Below are 14,803 nucleotides of genomic sequence, written 5' to 3' on the forward strand. Positions count from 1 at the left end.
TCTGCACTGCTTTGCAGCTATTTTGTTGTTGTCGTTTTATCATAGCATTGTGTTTGTGAGATTCACGTCATTGCATGCAGTTGTAGTTCTGCCATTCTCTTTGCTGATTGTATGCTTATGTATGAACAAATATATTGTTTCAATTTTATTGTTGATAGACTTTTTGGCTGTTTTCAATTTTGGCTTTTTCATAGTGGGTACCTAAGAGCATCCTCATATGTGTTATTTGATTAACTAGGCATTTCTGTTAGTGTACAGCCTAGGTATGGCACTATATAATAGGGCATGCACATAATCAACTTTACTCAAAGCATAGATTTTTCTCAGATGAAATCTATATTTTTGATCATTATGTTTGTATTACTTTGACATGTTAAATTTTCAGCATTGTAATTTCTAAATCATTATAATAAATAGTAAAGAAATAAATCATCACCTTTCTGCTTGGCATCCTAGAAGATATCTGTGCCAATATCCAGAACATGTAATTTTATATCTTTGTGGATAGGAAAGATAGCCTTTACACACCTTTCTTAGGTGCACTATCAGCAAGACATATTATTTTCTAGGCCTCAAGTAGCACTTTACTTTGACAATGTATGATAGCAATGCTATGTTCACAGATTTAAAATATGCATATTTCCATATTTCATCCCTCAGGAAGTGTTATCTCTAACCTTATAGTGAATGCAGTTGTCAGCATTTCACTTTAAAAGTCCATTACTGAAATAGATACTCTAGAAATATGATTATAGGTTGATTTGAATGTCAGGAAGTGTCAATAGTCAAACAATAGCCTGCAAGGACTTGTTTACGCTATGGAAAATTTTACTAGGTCTTGAATAAAAGGTTTCTTCTCAAAACCCAATATTCAAAATGACCAAACTTACAAAGCAGAGAAAGAGAGTCATTTTGTATATGTAATAAATATATATATGCTATAATAATAATGTAGTTATATTATTTTAATAGTCATTTATGGCAAGATTTGTACTAGTTTTATCTATAACTCAAATAAGTCAATTTAAAATATACACACACCCAATATTATAAATTGCTTTTTATAGTTACAGCTTCTTTTCTGGAAGAACTGGAAAGATATGAATGACAGGAAATAGAGAAATGATAGTATAAGCCATATACAAAGACACTAGAGGTGGGCCACAGTGGCTCGCGCTGCCATGCCTTGAGACCCGGGTTCGATTCCCGGTGCCTGCCCATGCAAAAAAAAAAAAAAATACACCAGCATGCTTGCCATCAGCGAAGGCTAAAGGCATCAAATGTAGGCTGGCATGAATTAGCCTACTGAATAAGTGAATGAATGTGTGCATTTATCCTTCTATATATATGCTTAAGAAAACTAGTTATACTTTATATTTTCATGAAGGTTTGTTTGAAAATATGTTTATAGCTCAAAAATGTATAGAGATATTAAATAATATTTTTTTTCAGTCCTCTGGGTCTTTATTGAAGCAAGTCCTAAAATAGTGTATTATCTGAATATCCAGTTCTAATTGAGTAGTTTTGCATATTTTTCTATTGTTCTGGAAAAGGCTGTACCGTGTATAATATGGGAGTCATTTGTTTGCAATTTTGAAAGGTCTCACTCATAAAACTGTGTTGACTCTAAATCTTAATTTGGGTCTTGTCCTTAGTGACTTTCTATTTTTTTAATGTATTTATCTGTTTTTGTATGTCTTCCTTCTCCAAAGGTGGATAGGAACTATTGACTGTTTGCTTTTATATCCTCATTTATTAGCACAAGTATTCAATTGACATTTGTTCTATGAGTGGATGGATAAATGAATGAGCTTTTTTTGAAACTAATTTTGAAAATAGAAACTGACCTATTTATATTTTGTGCTTAAGTGATTTTGGTAATTTATATTTTTCTGGGAAACTATTTTTCAAACATTTATTAATTCTTTAGTAGATTTATAATATTAGTTCTTTTAGAAATATACTTCTTTCTTCTTGCTATTTTTCATAATTATATTTTTCATTTTTTTCCTTAATTTTTATCACTTTTTACTTTATAATTTTTTGAGAATCTGCTCTTGCGTTTACTTATCAATTTAAAGCACTTTAAAGTTTTCTCATATATTTATTTAGAAATTTATCTTTATTATATTGTTTCTCCCAATTTTCTTTTCTTTTTTTTTTTTTTTACATAAGCAGGCACCGGGAATCGAACCCGTGTCTGTCCTCTGGCATGGCAGGCAAGCATTCTTGCCTGCTGAGCCACCGTGGCCCGCCCTCTCCCAATTTTCTTAACTGCAGTTTTTCTTATTTGAATTTTTTGAGCTAACTGCTTAACAACCAAAAATTCCTTTTCATCTGGTTTATTACATGCATTCTTATTGGCTCCCTAGAGAAGTTGGAGAAACCAATTTGGTAATTTAATGGATTGCTATAACAATAGTTAATAGAATCCCATAGTTGTAGCATCTGTCAGATAAATTAGAATCACAGAATGAAATGTTATTAGAAATCTAATAATTGACCTCTCACTGAATTATTTGCTCCTATTTTCTCTGTCTCTGCTTTCTCTCTCTACTCTTTGTCGATTAACTTTTACTGTTTCTCAATCTGCAAGGCCTATAATAGGTTATATTTTACATATTTTGAGGCGAGATATTGACTTTTCTTAGGAATTTCAAAATGGAATCTAAAACTTGAACTGAGAATGAAAAGTCTCTTGCCATATTTGGATCATGATTCCCAGACCAATCAACTGTGACATGAGAGGCAGACTCAACATTTTTTTTTTCCATGGGCAGGCACTGGGAATAAAACCCAGGTCTCTGGCATGGCAGTTGACAATTCTGCCACTGAGCCACTATTGCACCATCCCACATTGTATTTTAATTGCATTTTTGGTGATAAAATCATGTGGGGGAGCAAGGTTGAAGAGTGGGCAGTTATTCATCAAGGTAGATGATAATAGACACAGTAGTAAATACCTTTTGCAGTAGAGAAGCATTTAAGTCCATGAATTTGCCTCTCAGAACAGCTTTGAACGTGTATCACAAGTCAGTGGTTTTCAAACTGGAAGTCTAGTTAAAACACCTATTGCTGGGACTCATTCCTGGGGTTTCTGGCTCAGTTGGTCTTGGGCTTGAGAATTTACTAAAAACTTCCTAGGTATTGCTGATGTTTTTGAGTATCACAGTCTTAGGGAATGCTAGTGACATTCTTATCATTCTTTTTTTTTATTTTTTTTTATTTTTTTATTTTTTTATTTTTTTATTAACGGAAAGAAAAAAAAAAGAAATTAACACAACATTTAGAAATCATACCATTCTACATATGCACTCAGTAATTCTTAACATCATCACATAGATGCATGATCATTGTTTCTTAGTACATTTGCATCGGTTTAGAGGAACTAGCAACACAACAGAAAAAGATATAAAGTGTTAATATAAAGAAAAGAAATAAAAGTAGTAGTAATAGTAAAAAACAACAACAACAAACAAACCAACAAGCAAACAAAAACAAAAAAAACCCTTTGGCTCAGATGCAGCTTCATTCAGTATTTTAACATGATTACTTTACAATTAGGTATTATTGTGCTGTCCATTTTTGAGTTTTTGTATCTAGTCCTGTTGCACAGTCTGTATCCCTTCAGCTTCAATTACCCATTGTCTTACCCTGTTTCTAACTCCTGCTGAACTCTGTTACCAATGACATATTTCAAGTTTATTCTCGAATGTCTGTTCACAACAGTGGGACCATACAGTATTTGTCCTTTAGTTTTTGGCTGGATTCACTCAGCATAATATTCTCTAGGTCTATCCATGTTATTACATGGTTCATAAGTTTATCTTGTCTTAAAGCTGTATAATATTCCATCGTATGTATATACCACAGTTTGTTTAGCCACTCTTCTGTTGATGGAGATTTTGGCTGTTTCCATCTCTTTGCAATTGTAAATAACGCTGCTATAAACATTGGTGTGCAAATGTCCGTTTGTGTCTTTGCCCTTAAGTCCTTTGAGTAGATACCTAGCAATGGTATTGCTGGGTCGTATGGCAATTCTATATTCAGCTTTTTGAGGAACTGCCAAACTGCCTTCCACAGTGGTTGCACCCTTTGACATTCCCACCAACAGTGAATAAGTGTGCCTCTTTCTCCGCATCCTCTCCAGCACTTGTCATTTTCTGTTTTGTTGATAATGGCCATTCTGGTGGGTGTGAGATGATATCTCATTGTGGTTTTGATTTACATTTCTCTAATGGCCAGAGACATTGAGCATCTCTTCATGTGCCTCTTGGCCATCCGTATTTCTTCTTCTGGTAGGTGTCTGTTTAAGTCTTTTTCCCATTTTGTAATTGGGTTGGCTGTCTTTTTGTTGTTGAGTTGAATAATCTCTTTATAAATTCTGGATACTAGACCTTTATCTGATATGTCATTTCCAAATATTGTCTCCCATTGTGTAGGCTGTCTTTCTACTTTCTTGATGAAGTTCTCTGATGCACAAAAGTGTTTAATTTTGAGGAGCTCCCATTTATTTATTTCCTTCTTCAGTGTTCTTGCTTTAGGTTTAAGGTCCATAAAACCACCTCCAGTTGTAAGATCCATAAGATATCTCCCAACATTTTCCTCTAACTGTTTTATGGTCTTAGACCTAATGTTTAGATCTTTGATCCATTTTGAGTTAACTTTTGTATAGGGTGTGAGAGATGGGTCTTCTTTCATTCTTTTGCATATGGATATCCAGTTCTCTAGGCACCATTTATTGAAGAGACTGTTCTGTCCCAGGTGAGTTGGCTTGACTGCCTTATCAAAGATCAAATGTCCATAGATGAGAGGGTCTATATCTGAGCACTCTATTCGATTCCATTGGTCGATATATCTATCTTTATGCCAATACCATGCTGTTTTGACCACTGTGGCTTCATAATATGCCTTAAAGTCAGGCAGCGCGAGACCTCCAGCTTCGTTTTTTTTCCTCAAGATGTTTTTAGCAATTCGGGGTACCCTGCCCTTCCAGATAAATTTGCTTATTGGTTTTTCTATTTCTGAAAAATAAGTTGTTGGGATTTTGATTGGTACTGCATTGAATCTGTAAATCAATTTAGGTAGGATTGACATCTTAACTATATTTAGTCTTCCAATCCATGAACACGGTATGCCCTTCCATCTATTTAGGTCTTCTGTGATTTCTTTTAACAGTTTTTTGTAGTTTTCTTTATATAGGTTTTTTGTCTCTTTGGTTAAATTTATTCCTAGGTATTTTATTCTTTTAGTTGCGATTGTAAATGGGATTCATTTCTTGATTTCTGCCTCAGCTTGTTCATTACTAGTGTATAGAAAAGCTACAGATTTTTGAATGTTGATCTTGTAGCCTGCTACTTTGCTGTACTCATTTATTAGCTCTAGTAATTTTGTTGTGGATTTTTCTGGGTTTTCTACATATAGTATCATATCGTCTGCAAACAGTGATAGTTTTACTTCTTCCTTTCCAATTTTGATGCCTTGTATTTCTTTTTCTTGCCTAATTGCTCTGGCTAGAACTTCCAACACAATGTTGAATAATAGTGGTGATAGTGGACATCCTTGTCTTGTTCCTGATCTTAGGGGGAAAGTTTTCAATTTTTCCCCATTGAGGATGATATTAGCTGTGGGTTTTTCATATATTCCCTCTATCATTTTAAGGAAGTTCCCTTGTATTCCTATCTTTTGAAGTGTTTTCAGCAGGAAAGGATGTTGAATCTTGTCAGATGCCTTCTCTGCATCAATTGAGATGATCATGTGATTTTTCTGCTTTGATTTGTTGATATGGTGTTTTACATTAATTGATTTTCTTATGTTGAACCATCCTTGCATACCTGGGATGAATCCTACTTGGTCATGATGTATAATTCTTTTAATGTGTTGTTGGATACGATTTGCTAGAATTTTATTGAGGATTTTTGCATCTGTATTCATTAGAGAGATTGGTCTGTAGTTTTCTTTTTTTGTAATATCTTTGCCTGGTTTTTGTATGAGGGTGATGTTGGCTTCATAGAATGAATTAGGTAGTTTTCCCTCCACTTCGATTATGTTGAAGAGTTTGAGGAGAGTAGGTACTAATTCTTTCTGGAATGTTTGATAGAATTCACATGTGAAGCCGTCTGGTCTTGGACTTTTCTTTTTAGGGAGCTTTTGAATAACTAATTCAATCTCTTTACTTGTGATTGGTTTGTTGAGGTCGTCTATTTCTTCTTGAGTCAAAGTTGGTTGTTCATGTCTTTCCAGGAACCTGTCCATTTCCTCTAAATTGTTGTATTTATTAGCGTAAAGTTGTTCATAGTATCCTGTTATTACCTCCTTTATTTCTGTGAGGTCAGTAGTTATGTCTCCTCTTTCATTTCTAATCTTATTTATTTGCATCCTCTCTCTTCTTCTTTTTGTCAATCTTGCTAAGGGCCCATCAATCTTGTTGATTTTCTCATAGAACCAACTTCTGGTCTTATTGATTTTCTCTATTGTTTTCATGTTTTCAATTTCATTTATTTCTGCTCTAATCTTTGTTATTTCTTTCCTTTTGCTTGCTTTGGGATTAGTTTGCTGTTCTTTCTCCAGTTCTTCCAAGTGGACAGTTAATTCCTGCATTTTTGCCTTTTCTTCTTTTCTGATAAAGGCATTTAGGGCAATAAATTTCCCTCTTAGCACTGCCTTTGCTGCGTCCCATAAGTTTTGATATGTTGTGTCTTCATTTTCATTTGCCTCTAGGTATTTACTAATTTCTCTTGCAATTTCTTCTTTGACCCACTTGTTTAAGAGTGTGTTGTTGAGCCTCCATGTATTTATGAATTTTCTGGCACTCCGCCTATTATTGATTTCCAACTTCATTCCTTTATGATCCGAGAAAGTGTTGTGTATGATTTCAATATTTTTAAATTTGTTAAGACTTGCTTTGTGACCCAGCATATGGTCTATCTTTGAGAATGATCCATGAGCACTTGAAAAAAAGGTGTATCCTGCTGTTGTGGGATGTAATGTCCTATAAATGTCTGTTAAGTCAAGTTCATTTATAGTAATCTTCAGGTTCTCTATTTCTTTATTGATCCTCTGTGTAGATGTTCTGTCCATTGATGAGAGTGGTGAATTGAAGTCTCCAACTATTATGGTATATGTGTCTATTTCCTTTTTCAGTGTTTGCAGTGTATTCCTCACGTATTTTGGGGCATTCTGGTTCGGTGCGTAAATATTTATGATTGTTATGTCTTCTTGTTTAATTGTTCCTTTTATTAGTATATAGTGTCCTTCTTTGTCTCTTTTAACTGTTTTACATTTGAAGTCTAATTTGTTGGATATTAGTATAGCCACTCCTGCTCTTTTCTGGTTGTTGTTTGCATGAAATATCTTTTCCCAACCTTTCACTTTCAACCTATATTTATCTTTGGGTCTAAGATGTGTTTCCTGTAGACAGCATATAGAAGGATCCTGTTTTTTAATCCATTCTGCCAGTCTATGTCTTTTAATTGGGGAATTCAGTCCATTGACATTTAGAGTTATTACTGTTTGGATAATATTTTCCTCTACCATTTTGCCTTTTGTATTATATATATCATATCTGACTTTCCTTCTTTCTACACTTTTCTCCATGTCTCTCTCTTCTGTCTTTTCGTATCTGACTCTAGTGCTTCCTTTAGTATTTCTTGCAGAGCTGGTCTCTTGGTCACAAATTCTCTTAGTGACTTTTTGTCTGAGAATGTTTTAATTTCTCCCTCATTTTTGAAGGACAATTTTGCTGGATATAGGAGTCTTGGCTGGCAGTTTTTCTCTTTTAGTAACTTAAATATATCATCCCACTGTCTTCTAGCTTCCATGGTTTCTGCTGAGAAATCTACACATAGTCTTATTGGGTTTCCCTTGTATGTGACGGATTGTTTTTCTCTCGCTGCCTTCAAGATCCTCTCTTTCTCTTTGACCTCTGACATTCTAACTAGTAAGTGTCTTGGGGAACGCCTATTTGTGTCTAATCTCTTTGGGGTGCGCTGCACTTCTTGGATCTGTAATTTTAGGTCTTTCATAAGAGTTGGGCAATTTTCAGTGATAATTTCTTCCATTAGTTTTTCTCCTCCTTTTCCCTTCTCTTCTCCTTCTGGGATACCCACTACACGTATATTTGTACGGTTCACATTGTCCTTGAGTTCCCTGATACCTTGTTCAAATTTTTCCATTCTTTTCCGGATAGTTTCTGTTTCTTTTTGGAATTCAGATGTTTCATCCTCCAAATCACTAATTCTATCTTCTGTTTCTTTAAATCTGTCATTGTAGGTATCCATTGTTTTTTCCATCTTTTCTACTTTATCTTTCACTTCCATAAGTTCTGTGATTTGTTTTTTCTGTTTTTCTATTTCTTCTTTATGTTCAGCCCATGTCTTCTTCATGTCCTCCCTCAATTTATCGATTTCGTTTTTGAAGAGGTTTTCCATTTCTGTTCGTATATTCAGCATTAGTTGTTTCAGCTCCTGTATCTCATTTGAACTATTGGTTTCTTCGTTTGACTGGACCATATGTTCAATTTTCTGAGCGTGATCCGTTATCTTCTGCTGGCGTCTGGGCATTTAGTCAGATTTCCCCGGGTGTTCGACCCCACAGGTTGAAAGATTTTTCTGTGCAATCTCTTGGTTCTGTTTTTCTTATCCTGCCCAGTAGGTGGCGCTCGTGGCACACGTTTGTCTGTGGGTTCCACCAGTGAAAGTTGCTGTAGGTCCTTTAACTCTGGAAAATTCTCGCCGTAGGGGAGGTTCGGCAGCCGAAGCGTCTTGGAAGAATGCCAGCCCGCCTGGGGTTCCGAATGCGGGGAGAGTCGCCGGCCGTCGCAGCACAGGAGAGCGTCCGGCCAAATTAGCTAGTCGGCCCGGGGCACCAAGCGTGGCGGGAGAGCGCCAGCTGTCGCAGCCCGGGAGAGTGCACTGTTCCCAGCCAACGGGGGAGTCACGTGTTTGGAAGGGATCCCCCGGTCACTGTTCTCCGCAGTCTGGGGATTTCCGACCCAACTATCTCAGTTGTTCCGGGGGGCCTCGTGTGGTGGGGGCACCAGCCGCCGCGGCCTAAGGGGACCGCCTGTCCAATTCTACCAGCTGGCCTGGGAAGGTGGAAGGGAGGGACTGCGGTCGCTTGCCGTCCCACCCAGGAAAGCCCGTGCCCCTTGGTGATCTCACCGGAGCTGGTTCTCCCAGATAGTCAGCCGTTCCAGGATGGGGTACGCTGTCCCTTTGATCTCCCTCGTGGCTCCGGGAGCTGCTCTGTATTATCTCCACTCCCCCAGTAGTTGTTCTGGAGGAGGAAAGGTGAGGGCGGCAAGGCTGTCGAGGCTGGTCGTGGAGGAGCACGGTGAAGGCGGGGGAAGAGGGCACCGTGGTGGTTGGAGAGCAGCCGGAGCAGGAGGGGGAGGAGGGGGGGGAAGGAGGTCGGGCGGCTCGGCTGCTGCGGGGCGTGGGCGCCGCGCGGCGGGCCGGCGGAGAAAGAGAGGGGGGAAGGAGGTCGGGCGGCTCGGCTGCTGCGGGGCGTGGGTGCCGCGCGACGGGCCGGCGGAGAAAGAGAGGGGGGAAGGAGGTTGGGCGGCTCGGTTGCTGCGGGGCGTGGGCACATTCTTATCATTCTTATTTATCTTTTATTGAAGAAGTCTGTAATTATAGTTGTTCATTTCTTTTTATCATAGTAACATTCTAATAGCATGAATTTAAGTTTCTAAGAGTGTGGGGTTGTTGCATTTAGTTAGACTTTTAAATCAATATTTTTCATAATTGCAGTATAGACAGAGAAATGGTATGTAAAATTTCAATTTTTTTTGTAATTTTTTTGTCTTCCTTGAGGCATAGTACTGAAGTTCCCTCACATGGCTATGTGTCAGAATCAACTGAGGATATTATTAAACATAAAAATTAGAGGCTCTTGCCTCATATCTTTAAATCTGATTCTTTGAAGATAAAAGAGTCTATGAGTCTTTGGATGATGTTTTGGCAATTTTGACAAGAATGGATCTGTAAAAAGTCCTCATTTCAGCTTCAGTAGGTGTACTCTCAATTTGCTGAGAGGTCTGCTACCTTTGTGAGAACACTGTATATTTTAATTACTTTGTCTATATTTTGTGTCTATTTTTGTCTATATTTCATGTCTATTTAATCTTCCAGTGGCTAAGAGAGTTATACTAAATACTCCCTAGTATTATTTTAGATTCTTTAAATAAATATTAATGTACTCCTATCAGATAAGTATGTTTATGACTTTACACCATTGTGTAATGTAACATTTGTCAATATTAAATGATCCATTTTGTTGCCAATTTCCTCTTCTTAATGTAATGGCTAATTGTGTAAATTAGCACTTTCAGCCTTTTTTATTTTGTTTACTTTTCATATGTACAATACTTTTGTTTATATTTTATATGTAAATAATTTTAAATATGTACTAAGTTTGCTACTGTGCAAGAATCTGGGTGTAGAACATTAAACAAATAGATTCCCTCACTCTCTGAATTCTGATAAATTTTTGCCCTTCCTTTTTGTTTTCTTAATTTTTTGTTGTATTTCGTATAAATGGCTTACAGATGATTTTTGTTGTGTCTATTTTTCTTACTCCAGTCTGCCTTTAAAATTCTTGTCTTTTAGTAGACTATTTAAATTGTTTAAATTCATTTGTCTTATTGTTTTCAATTTTTATGCATCAGTGCAAAGTTCAGACTTTATTTTCTAACTTCTCCTTTAGGGATTGTTAGTTTGCCTTTTATTCCCTTTTCCTCCAGTAATTTAGGAAGCTTATACCCTCTTTCTAATACTACTAGGGGCTAGGTTTACATTGTGTAAAAAAATTCTTAGCTTATATTTTTTCAGGAGAATTAAATGATGCAAATTATTATTTCATCCTTTCATTAGAAAAAAAGGATTAGACTAAGATTTTAATTAACAAGTTGCTCTTTTATCGGTAAAGTATTTATTGTAAAATATGCATATTCATTTTCAAGTATTATGATTTAATTTTTGTATTCTATTTTCGATCCCCGTTTGTACTTATTATTTGACTTTACCCTATATTTAATTTCATTCTGCACTCACTGTTATTTGTTTTACTGTTATAAAGGCTCACTAACAATTCTTTAATGCTATAGATTTCCCAAATCTGTGTTGTTCATTTTGATATCTATTTTTCTTGACTGACAAATATTTTTAAGTATTCAGTATTCAAGAGGGTTTTTATGACTGCTAATTTTCTGAGATGTTGAATAGTTTATAGACTATCTATTATGACCTTTATATGTGATGGATATTTGGCAAAATAAGGGTTTCAGAATTCCTTAGTTGTTGCTTCATTTTCATCAGTTAGAAAGAAAATGAAGCATCACGTTTATGTCTGTGATTGTAATTAATTTTTCCTCTGCCAAAATACTTTTAGATTTTCGGTTAGTTTAACTTTGTTGTTTTAAAAAGTATTTTGTTCCATTTGTGTTGAATTAGGTGAGTCATTTAAACCAATATACTCAGTACCTTGTAGTTGTTTTTGTTGTGATAGGTGTCTTCATTTTATTTTATATGTGTTTGCTTTTTTGTTTGTTTCTTTTTATCTGAAGTAAATTTTCTGCATTTGCCATTTTACTTCAATTTTCCAAGTTCCTTTTAAGAACTTATAACACCTAAGTCCAATGAAACCCTTCCCCTCATCTTTGAACTTTCTCTACATTCCAGGAGAACTAATATAAGACACATCATTGGTTTGATATTATTAATAATAGCTAATACTTATTATAAATTTTGTAAGTATTAATTCATTGAATCCACTCAATAATTCTGTGTTGAAGATATTATTTCCCCAATTTTATAGATGTGGAAAGCGTCATTAAATAGGTTTAGTAATTTACTCAAAATCATATGACTAATAAAAATTAAAACGACCTTGCTCTTGACTTCTAGGCTCTTTTTTGTTTTGTTTTTTTTTTTTTTTATGAGTGCATGGTCCAAGAATTGAACCTGGGTCTCCCTCATGGAAGGCGAGCGTTCTACCACTGAATCATCTGTGCACCCTCCTGTTATCCATTAAGTGTAAATTCTGCTTTTAAATATTTACAATGTGGGCTTTGATTATTCTATTTATAATTTAAATATGTTTTATATAATCCTTCTTTTCCTAAATCTTCTCTTAATTTCAGACTCAAATTATTATACTTTTTTTTTTAAATCTCTGCTTATTCTCTGTTCATGACATTTTAATCCTTCTTCCTAGAAACCATATCATTAATGTCTTCTTGGATCTTAAACATTTTTTTCCTGGTTGTCGAATGATCCTTAATTGAAATATTTTCCTTTGTAGTTCTTAATTAATTGGACATTACGCTGTATCAACAGATGTTGATGTCATTTATGATGTCATGAGGGTGGTAACCATAAACATTGCAGTCAGACTGGGCAGTCCCCAGGATGTCTTTAATGGGTCCAGAGAGATATTTGGCTAAAGATTGGTGCCACATCTGTAGGGCAATACTGACAATCTCAAAAGTGTTATTTCCAATGTGCTTGACATTTGATGCTTCTTTTGTTCTCTGGCTGCTTCCTTAAGGGCTTTGATGACAGGGTGGAGGCAGAAGGTGCCACCTCCATCTGGGCCTGTCTTTTCTGGATGATCAGTTTCATCACAGTCGTTAGACTCTTCTAGTCACCAGTTGTCCTGTTGGTGTCATTACAAACTGTTTTGGACACAGATCCAGGGGGCCAATCTTAGGGGCTAAGGCAAATGTGACACCAGCTTCCTTACCGGTGCACCTAACATATGTGACTGATTTTTGGGGGTCAAACTTGAGCAACATAGAATTGGTGACTGGTGTCTGATGAACCTAGTTGCAGGACAACAGAAGAAGCCTAAACATCATTTTAATTTCTGTAATTTATTTTCTGGTCTCTCCCCCAGAGACATCCCCCCTCAACTCAAATGGTCTGTTTTCTTTGTGTTGTTAGGCTTAAACTGTTGCAGTTCTTATTGCAGCTGCTGTTTTCTTTTTATTCATTTCGTAATGAGGAGTGTCTATCAAAGTATGTAAATTATACTAACTAAATTCTCTGCTCTCTGTGTCCCGGTATAACTTCATTTCCTCATTTTCACACCTACAGCTGGAGGACGTGTTTGTGTTTGTGTGTGTGTGTACAGTTCCTAGAACTTGCTCAGATATCTCACAGGCTTTTATTTAATGTGCTTCTGCTAGGCTGATATGGGATCTTCTACTTATACAACTTGTTTCTCAGCAATAGAAACAAGCTTTGTAAGTAGAATACCACATAAATAGACACATAAAATCTACAGAATGTTTCCTTATTTCCCAACTGAAAGGTCCTTATTTCTATATAATCTCTGATGATGAACCTACCCAGGACAGATTTTATAGTTACAAATTCTGAACAAATGTAGAAAAGAAAAGAGCCGTATTTTATAAAGAAGGCATTCTATGCTGTTTGTCTTCAAAACAGTGTTGTTTTGAGGAAAGGAGGACTGGAAGGTTTCATGATAAATTTATAATCCTATGTCTCATCTAAGGTCTGGGTAGTTGGGTGCCACACCTGTTCTTGTGATCCTAGATTCTTTCACTGGGTTCTGTTTCAAACTACAAAAGACATTTGAACCTCTCTTCTCCAACTTTCTTATTGGTGTTTTGTTATAGGTTGCTGTTAGAATTACCATAAAATTTGGATTGTTTTTCTCTTTTCCTTTGATTTCATAGTCGTTTTAGTGGGAAATTAGAAACCCAAATGCAGAGAACTTTTTCAATACACAGCTACAAGGCTTAGAGATAAAAAATAACTTGTTACAGGTCTTAATGTTGAGCTGGCATTTGAACCCAGAAAGATCTGATTCTAGTACCATACGGTTTCCACTTTTATGGAATAAATCTTGTGATATGACTCCATTGTAAATAGGGTCTTTAGAAGATATTTTTAGTTCAAGTGTGGCAAAATAGATTTACTTTCCAAGATCCAAGTAAATCACTGAGAATTCTATTTTCTGCTTTATAATCCAATAACATTAAGCCATAGTTCATATAGTCAGTTTGTACCGTAATTGTTCTTTTTGAGTGGCATAGAACTTGGAGTACCTCTACCTTCTAATCTATTATGTTCCCTTCTGGTTGGATCTCTTACCTTTCATCTTTTCCCCCTAAAGATTTTATTATAGGCCACAATTTTTTCCTATTTTTCATAATTGTAAGTGGGAAAGTAATCCCAATGGGTCATTCATGCTCTGAAATTTTAACCCCCCTAAACACAGCATTTTGGTATGTCAATATTTCATACTCTCATTGAAAAATCTTCACCAGTTCATAGTTTATAGAATAATAACCCCAACCAGATATACCATGCCTTTATTCATTTGCTCTTTGTTTTAATTTCAAAGATTATAGTTTCTCATTTGAGGCAGAGTAAGAATGAATAGGTGGGAGTGTTGATGGCATTTTGGTAGATTCCATTATATAGTCTATCATTTAAATAAAGAAAAGTTGAATTTATAGCCATTTTTACTATGTGCATATTAAGTAGATTTCTTTATGTGGAAAAAATTAAGTGGAAGTTGGATAATCAAATGATGACATTATCTATTAGTTATCTGAAACCAACATCACTGAGAAGGTTGAGTGGATACAACGAGTACATTCAAACTAAAAACTTAAAGTATTTTCATTTTTCCCCTTTTTTCAATGTCTGAGAAAATACAAACAATTCTAAAGCCACTGAGTTATCAGAAATGTCCTTTGAATTTTCTTCTTTCACAGGTACATCCAGAAATACATTAGTCACAGAGAAAAATACATTTTTCCTAAAATTTA

General features: G+C 35.6%; 1 protein-coding gene across 7 annotated transcripts in view; it reads left to right on the top strand.

Annotated features, from left to right (window-relative positions):
- SPAG16 (sperm associated antigen 16) overlaps nt 1–14,803 on the top strand; it is a 1,149,776-nt gene that overhangs the window by 520,569 nt on the left and 614,404 nt on the right. The gene's annotated exons all lie outside the window — the stretch shown is intronic.

This window comes from Tamandua tetradactyla, chromosome 3, assembly GCF_023851605.1.
Source record: "Tamandua tetradactyla isolate mTamTet1 chromosome 3, mTamTet1.pri, whole genome shotgun sequence".
Classification (NCBI taxonomy): domain Eukaryota; kingdom Metazoa; phylum Chordata; class Mammalia; order Pilosa; family Myrmecophagidae; genus Tamandua; species Tamandua tetradactyla.